A 9649-nucleotide genomic window follows, 5' to 3' on the forward strand; every position below is an offset into this window, starting at 1 on the left:
AAGAGTTGAAGGGTCAATATGTAATGCTTATCTGGTTGAGGAAGCATCTTCTTTCTGCTCTTATTATTTTGCTGATAATGTTAAAACCAGACATCGCAAATGTCCTAGAAATTCCGATGATACTAAGAATATAGACCCATCGATGCTTTCTATTTTCAAATTTTATGGTAAACCAATGGGTGCATCTGTTTCTAGATGGTTAACTCAATAAGAATACCATACTGCAAGAACATACATACTCTTAAACTGTGATGAGGTCAAACCATACATAAAGTAAGTTAACTTCTCTAATCAAGCTTTTATTTCGTTGTACTTATTTGCTTGATATCCTAATTTTCTAATAATTACCTTCTTTCAAAGCTTGTAAGAACAACAATTATATCTTTAAAATCTATCAATGACTGCAAGTGAGGTTGCTGAAAAGTTAGAGACCGAATTTGCATTATGGTTTCAAATATATGTGAGTTAGAGAAATTTTCATAATTCTTTATTAAATTAAGTTCGGTCCTAATTTTTCTCATAACTATTTTGATAGGTGAAAGACCGCAGAATATCTAATGTACAAGATGATCAAATATTGAATCTTCCATCTGGACCCCTTCGCCAAATAATGGTCTACTCGGGTTACTATGTTAATGGTTTCAAATTCCATGTGACACAATGAGATTCGCATAGATTAACTTTAATTATGGTGTTTGCGTTAAAGAATCTATCGACATCAATAACACTGAGTTTGATTACTATGGTAGACTTGAGGAAATTATAGAGGTTGAATATTTTGTATTACTGATAAAAAGGTGTGTGTTGTTCAAATGTTCATGGTATGATCCGACCCCAAGAACAGGTATCAGAATAAATCCAAATTATAATTTAGTTGAGGTTAATGCAAATAGAAGGTTCAATAAGTTTGAACCTTTCATTTTTGCAATACAAGTGGGTCAAGTTTTTTATCTTGAATATCCTATGAAGAGAAGAAGAGCTAGCGAATGGTTGTTTGTTTGTCGATTGAAGCCTCGTTCGACCATAGAAATGTCGAACACCATTACTACTCAAAACCATAATGCATTTCAGAATGACGAAGTAGAGAGACATTCAGTTGATTCACAACTTCAATCTACATCACAATTACTTGTAGATGGTAATGCCACTAACGAGGAGATAGATGATGGAGAGAAATCCAGTAGTGAGGATTTTACTGAACTAACAGAGTCTAGCGATGACGACATACAAACTGTTAATGTTGAGTAGAAATGTTTCTAGAGTCTAGCATTGATTAAATTTTAGCATTATTATTCATCTAGTAAGTTATGCTTCAATCATGTTTTGTTGCTTATTTATCATGTTATTAAAGACTTATTATGATGTGCTATAATATTTTTTTGTAGATATCTGGTATCATGGCAGATCTTCCAGCACCACTCAGTGGATCCACCGTCCTTAGGGTTGTTAGAGAGTCGTAAGTATTTTTTTTATTATTAGTAATTCAAGTTCTTTATTTATAACATATATCTTATGTCTTAATATTGTTTATATGTAGATTTACTCCCGACAGCCATCGAGTTTCGACATATATCACACAGAAATTTAAGGAAAGTGTCTGCATATCTGGGACTACATGGAGACATGTAGATGCTGCAACTAAGGATTTTTATTATCAAGAATTTGTGGTAAGTAAATTGAATATGTACATTATATTTATCCTTTAATATACTAAAATTTTAATTTTTAATTGCAGAAAAAATATATGTGGGAGGATGGGCACGAGGCAGAATTTGCAGCAACTTGGAATATTTATTGTGCCAAGTTGTACAAAGACCTATTATATTATGTGAGAAAGGATGACACACGACTAGCTTATGTATCCGACGAGATCTGGAGTGCATGGACAACCACTTGGTCTGTAGAAAGATGGCAGACAAAGGCTCTAAAAGCTCGAGCGAATAGGAATACAAAGTCTGGTGGCACGAGTACCGGATCTGCTCGGCATACATCAAGATCTCGATCCATTGTTGAGCACGCTATAGATCTGGTGATTTTAATTTAAAGTTATATAATTTAAATTTTTATTTATTAATAAACTTGTATAATTTTTGCCAAACTTATTTGTGCATGCAAGAACATTCTTTAGAAAGACAACCCACTTGCCTGGAGATCTTTCTCCAGACTCACCAGATAAAGTATGACACATATGTTGATGCTCGATCAAAGAACATTGGGGGTTGAATTATTAACTTGCAATTTATATTTAATCTTTAATAATAATAAATTAGCTTTAATAATTGTGTATAAGATATAAATTGTATATTTTTTTCTACACTGGAGGAAATGACAAGCAGGGTTACTCAGGCATCTCAGCAGCCAGTAGAGGGAGGGGAGTCTCAGGATCTATCCACCCAAGAAATAAACGAAATTATTATGATGTTGTGGGTGGAAGGACAAAGAACTCCTCCCTCTACGGCCTTGGCTCCCAAGCCAAGGTGGTATTTGATCGCTTGAGAACTCCTAGGTGTCGTACGAGTTCCTCTTCTTCTTCTTCTGAGGTGGAGTCAAGAAAAGAAAACCAAGAATTGAAGACTCGGATGACTACCATGGATCAGAGGTGGGAGAAGAAGTGGGCTGCTCAAGAGCAGGCATTGGCCCAGATGCAAGCAATCATTGCTAGATGGGACCCATCACAGTAGCCCCAGTCAGAGGAGATCCCAGACCCAGACCCCGCTGATGATTAGATTTTTTTGAGATATGTTCAACTATAACTTGATTTTTTTTAGAATTTCTTAGAAATTAATTAAGTCAAATATATATATTCTATTGGGATATTATTAGATGCTTATCTTAAAGTGTTTTGCATTTTTTAGGAGTTCATACTAATACATTCACCATCACCACTATTATTGGTTATCCAAAATATAATCCAGGTATTTTTTTTTACAAGTAAAATTAGTTATATATTACAATGTTTGAGTTATATTACATTTGCATCGATTCATTCTAATCATAATCTCTTGTATTTGACTTTTACAGGATTATATTTGGATATATGTATAGGTGATGTATCATGGTATGTATTTTGAATATTTTGTATTTGTCGTTCACTTATATACTTTTAGATACTTATGATTGTCAGCACTTGATACTTGGAATTAATTATATTTTGGAGATTTTCTATTTGCCGTTCACTTATGTTTATATATTTATTGTATGTTGTATTTTGGAGATTGTGGATTGATTTATATTGTGATATTGTTGTTATATGTTGTGAGTATATTGTGTGGATTGTGATATACGTATGAATTGTGTTTGTGATGCCATTTCTTGTGATGGCTTGTATTCATATTAAAATTGTATATGGGAAATGAGCAAAACAGGAGCAGGTTTCCATTTTTTTTTAAATTTTTTACTGACGGAATTGTGGTTTCCGTCGGTAAAATATCGGTAGTATAGTAAAATTTATGATATATTATCGACATAATCCAGGAATCCGTTGGGAATTCCTGACGGAATCATGGAGTCCGTCAGTACTTCTTGATTGAATCTTGGATTCCGTCGGCAATCTACCGACGAAATCAGTAATTCCGTCGATAAATTCCGACGGAATTACGGATTCCGTCGGTATATTGCTGACGGGATTACTGATTCCGTCGGTATATTGCCGACGGAATATATTCAGTCGGGCATTGTCATTGTCTGCTGTTTACTTTTTTACTGATGGGTAAAATATTCAGTCAGTAAATTACTGACGGAAAATATAATTCCGTCAGAATTTACCTACTGAATAGTATTTCCGTCAGTAAATTGAATTGCCGACCAAATTACTCCCGATACCATGTATTCCGTCGGAAATGCCAAATATCGACGGAATATTCAGTCGTTAATAATAGTTATTTTTGTAGTGCAATAGGAGAAGTCGTCTCCATTGTATAGCGGTGGATGAGTGGTATTGTAGCCCTTGCTTTGTGCCATTTAAAAACGAGTCTTGCAGAAACAAAAAAACTAGAAAGAAGTACCAAGACTTGTGCTGAGATGCAAGGTTACAAACAAAGACCCACATTAAAAATACATGGAAAAAAATCATAGATTTATAAGGGAAAGATATTTCCATTGGTATGAAACCTTTTGGGTAGAGTCTAAAAATAAAACCATGAGGGCTTAAGAAAAAGTGGACTATATCATGTCATTGTGAAGATATCTAAATTCCTTTTGGTCCTAATAATTGGCATCAGAGCCTGGTCTGCCAGAAAGTCTAACCGCCGACTATACACAAGAGTAATGGTCTAATTTAGTCATGTGAGTAGAATATTAACCTCAAACAAAGGAAGTGGGGGCTCCCGTGTCCGAATCAATAGGACCATACCCCAGGTAGGAAGTCCTAGTTGCAGCTAGGCAAGGAATTCCTAGTAGGTCGGGTGGACTAAGGGGCAGAATGTGGGAAGCCTGTGGTCCTTCGTTTGAAGGAGTGATTGTTGAGTTGCAAGGTTGTAAACAAAGTCCCATATTGAAAATGCATGAGAAAGATCATAGATTTATATGGGAAAATTATCTCAATTAGTATGAGGCATTTTGGGTAGAGTTCAAAAATAAAATCATGATGGCTTAGGCCTAAAGTGGACAATATAATATCTTGTGGAGATATCTAAATTCCTTTTGGTCCTACCAACTTGGCCTTAGATTAGCAGTGTGGGAGAAGGGAAAAAACTATATAGCTCAAGTGGTGTTGCACCAACTTCGAGCAAAAACTGAGTTGAAGGAAAATTTATCTGAAAGGGTAATCGTACTGGTTCAGATATAATCGAAAAATCTCAAAACCAAAAACAAATAAGAGAACGACCCTTGCTTGATTGGTGGTTGCACCAATTTAGAGTAAACATCGCTCTGATATCACTTGTAGGATCAAAGCGCATGTGAGATTTGGGGGGGGGGGGGGGGGGGGGTGAATCACCTATAGTTTAAAAACTCTATTTTTTTTACTTTACAAAAACGAGTACACAGCGGAAAAGATAAAAATAAAAACTAAAAAGAATTAATACAATAACTTGAGGAGTTACTTGGTTTGGAGTCTTTGGCAACTCCTACTCTAAGACTCGCGATCCCTCGGACCTTATTGATTGACAATCCACTATAATCCTCTTCGGAAATCGCTAGAAGAAGGAATCAAGTACAAAACAATGAGGATAAGTGTAACAAGCTACACATTCCTTTATACAGCAATTAAGTACAAAAAAAACTTTTGTTACTCAACACTTTTGAAGATAATCGGATCGAGCTTAGTGTTGGATAGCTTCTTAGCAGTAGTCGAGCACAGCAGCGTCATAGTAGAATAGTAGCACAAAGTTGGAGCGGTCGAAACATCAAACAGTTGTGTAAAAGTTTGTAGAAGAGTTTTAGACGCTTGTAGAATCAATGAATGAAGTGTGTCGCTTGAACATGGCATATATAGGTTGTGGAAGGCACCTTCAGCCTCCTCCAAGGCGCCTCTAACAGCAAATCTGATCGCCTTATCTTCAAAAATGATAACCTTCATAACCTTCAGATTTTATCATTTGAAAGACTCCTTCAAAGCTTTCCAAGGTGCCTTCCTTACTCTCCAAGGCGCCTTCCAACACCATACTCAAGGCGCCTTCAAATGCGTCGAAGGCACCACCACACCCTCCCCCACAGAGTCTTCGACCAAGCATCTGAGGCGCCTCCACTCGCATAGGAGGCTCCTCCAGTACTATTCACCTGAGACTTTTTGTCCATTTTTTCTCCTGTAAAATACGTTAGGCTAACAAAAAATATCTAACCTACAAAATAAAGTTAACACAATTTATAAAATAGCAATATTAATTAGACCTTGTCTTCCTGAAATAACAATCTAGTCACGGTCTCAATTTAGGTTTCTAAAATGGACCTACGCCTAAAGTCCTTAATTAGAACTTGTTCTCACTAGAACACTCTCCTCTAGTTGTAAAATACCAAAAATAGGCAAATATTGATAAGGGAATTTTTTGAAATTTTTGGAAATATTTTGGGAATTTTTCGGATCTCGTATGGATGAGTTAACGGGGATAAAACGGGGCCCGGGAAAGCCTGTTTAGGCTACACATTTAAGTGAGGAAAAGATTTATTTATTTATTTCTTTTCTCTTTTTCTGATTTATTTTCTTTTCCTCCCCATTACTGTGCGTGCCCGATTCTTTTCTCCGCGCGTCCTCTTCCCTTCTTCTCTCACGCCGAAGCCCTAACCTCCCTTCCTAACCGGCGCCGCAACATCACCTTCTCTCTCGTGTACAAGGTGATCGACCACGGCGAGTCCACGCATCCTCTGATTTGCCCTAGGTGCCACTAACGCTGACGCCCTCTCTGATCTCCACTGTGCTGCCAGCGAGCTCCTCCTCAGCCCTAGCACCGGCTGCCAACACTGTGCCTTGCCGACGTCGTCACCACTTGCCGGGGAGATCCCAGTCGCTGACCTTCCCCTGTGCCCTAGCACCATAGTCGTGCCACTGCCGTGCCTCTCCATCTTCATGAGTTGCTGCCGCACCATCAAAAGATCTCGGCGTAGATCACCAGCGTCGAGTTAGGGTTCAGAGCAATCTTCCCTTCTGCACGAAGGAGCCGAGCCCTAGTCTCACCTTCCGTGCCTTATACTCATCATCGGGCCGATTTTGTTTTCTCGTCTACCTGTTGCCGGCAGAGGGAACGAGGGGCTCCATTTCAGTGTCGACAACAGGTTCGTGGCAGCAAGGTATTCCGGTTAGCATTGTCCAACATCTGCATCTCCTGGCCGTGTGTCCACAGGGACGATATTGCACTAGGGTAAGGGCTAGAAATTCATCTCTGATTTAGTTTACTATGAATTAATGCTGTATGGTATGGGATAACTGATTCAAAGGAGGTAATTGTGGTTGAAATGTGGAATCTAACCTAAGTTTGTGTTAGATCCGATTCATGATGTTAGCAAGAGGGATTAGCTAATCAATTGTTATTTTTTTTAGGAATAGGATTCTTTGTTTAGCTATTTTGTTAAAATAGAACTTAGCTAAACTGTACGATTTATTACAGGACGTTGATTCGAGACGGTGTCTCGAAGAGGGATCTATTCGGATACGATCCTCTTATCGGAGGCGGGTACTTTTGACTTATGTCATTTGATATACATAGTAGTGAATATAACAAGTTGCATTAATTATGTTTCTTATTTATTCCGGTTAATCACTACCCGATACTTGTTACATGATTGATTGATTGCTTGTTTTGCATCTCATGTATTCCTTACCTGTTGATACATGCTTATAGGGGTAGTGATATACCATGCTTCACCATGTTCAGGACCTAGGTTTTATACCTTGTGTACCTTTGATTTGATTTGATTCGTTGACCTATGATGCACTTATATATATATGGATTAGGTCAGGATATGTTGTGGTTAGTGCCATGCACCATTTGCATGATTGCATGTTGTGAGATAGTTCGCTCCATTATTGTGAGCACATCGCCAGTTACATGGATCTGCACACACCACCACTCATGGGTTAGTGGTCGATTCAGGCAGAGTGTGTTGCAGCAGGGACTCTGTTAGGCGCCGTTGGTCCGCTCATGGGTAGTGTGACACAACGTGTTATCCGGCAGGGATTCCTCCCCGTCATCGTGTACCGGGAGATGAGAGCATTGCGCTCCCCCATTTATGATTTGGGGTAGGAGGATAGGTGTACTCCGACAGCATCCCGTCCACTTAGTCACTCATCAGGAGTAGTGACGACAGAGTGTACGGTTGTCACAGCCCTACCCACTCGGCCTCTCTATTGTGTGAGATGATTGACTGGCGTCAGGGGTGACCAGGACACATCATTGGCATCATATGCATGATGCATTTATTACTTGTGTTTGTGTTTGCTGCATTTATATGCTGCATATTGTTTAGATACCTATGTTTGACATGCATACAGGATTTCCATATCTCTCAGACTGCTTGTCTTTATACCCAGGTCCTGGTTAGTACAGTATTCTCCTGTTTACTTCAGTTTGCATTTACCTTTATTACATCAGGAGACTGTACACATGATTAGTGCTAGGTGTTATTTCCTTACTTTGTATATCAGTTGTACCTGCTGAGTTTTGGACTCACCCCGCCTCCATTGTTGTTATTTTTCATGTTGATGCTGTCGGGAGAGAGTTCCAGTTGCTAGTCCCCTGCAGACCACAAGCTATTTTTTTATCTTTTGGTTTGTTATTTAGACTGTGTTAGACTTATTCTGTTTGAGGATTTGGATATTGTATGGACTCTTATGATCGATGGATTTTCGTATGGTTTAGATTTGTTCTACTACATACCTGCCTGGACGGCAGAAGAGGTAACTTTGTCAGATTTGTGTTTTACGAGTGTAGTTGAGTAGGGTGGTTTTCGAGTCAGAGTATTACTGCTTTGTTTGATTATATATAACTGCGTGGATGTTTGTGTGGTTGTGTTATATTTATTGTTATTATTCCAGCCGCATGTGGCTGAGGTATATAGTGTTTGTAGGAAGTTTCAAATTGTCCGCCGTACAGGGGAGATGCTGCCGAAATTTCTTCGGACAGGGACTCCTCTGGGGCGTGACACTAGTGACGTACCTTACTTAGCATGCAGAATCGCTTGACTCTACCTTGGTCTACCAGGTCTTCTTGCCAATTGTCATATCCGCAGACCCAACTAGACTTTAGCCAGTTGTCAGGTACTACGGATCTAGTCGAACTTCCTGTCAGATATCAGATCACTCCTTGACATATCTGGACTTCTATACCAGCTATCAAGTCTTCTAGACCTAACTAGATTTCAGTCTGGTGTCAGATCAATCAAGTCTTACACACTTAGTAGAAAGGTTGGATCACAACACATCTAACTTTAATTCATTTGTCATTCATCAAAACTTATATTTGACCATTGGTGCTAATTGCACCAACAAGTATTTGTATCAACACATGCTACTTTACTTGAGAATGACTATATGACTAACTTCAAACCTTGAAGTAAAGTTGTACTTGAGGAATTGCTAAATGATCAGATCATTCCACAACTGATGTCTGTTGAAGGCAATAGGGAAGAAGAAGAAACCACTATTCCTAATCAGGAAAGTTTGGTACCTATACGAAGTGGGAGGGTTGTTAGAACTCTTGCCCGCTATAGATAGGATGGTGAAACAAATGTTGTTGTAGCCGATACCAATGATGATGATCCATTGTCATATCAACATGTGATGAATGATCTTGATAAGGAAACATGGAAAGTAGATATGAACCAAGAAATAGAGTTAATGTACTCCATTCGGTCTAGGAACTTGTAGATCCACCTGAAGATGTTAAGCCCATAGGATGTAAATGGATCTTCAAGAAAAGAGAGGTGTGAATGGAGAAGTAGAGACTTTCAAGGCTAGACTAGTGGCAAAGGGTTATACCCAAAAGGAAGGAGTTGATTATGAAGAAACTTTCTCTCCGGTTGCCATGATAAAGTCTATTTGTATTCTCTTGTCCTTTGCCACTTGTCTCGCTATGAGAATTGACAAATGGATGTCAAAACAACTTTTTTGAATGGTTATCTTGAAGAAAAGCATCTATATGGTGCAACCAGAAGGATTCGTGGTTAAAGACTAAGAGGAGCAGAAAGCCAGCAAGCTTCAAAGGTCCATCTACGAACT

The sequence above is a fragment of the Zingiber officinale genome, chromosome 6A (genome assembly GCF_018446385.1).
Source record: "Zingiber officinale cultivar Zhangliang chromosome 6A, Zo_v1.1, whole genome shotgun sequence".
Classification (NCBI taxonomy): Eukaryota; Viridiplantae; Streptophyta; class Magnoliopsida; order Zingiberales; family Zingiberaceae; genus Zingiber; species Zingiber officinale.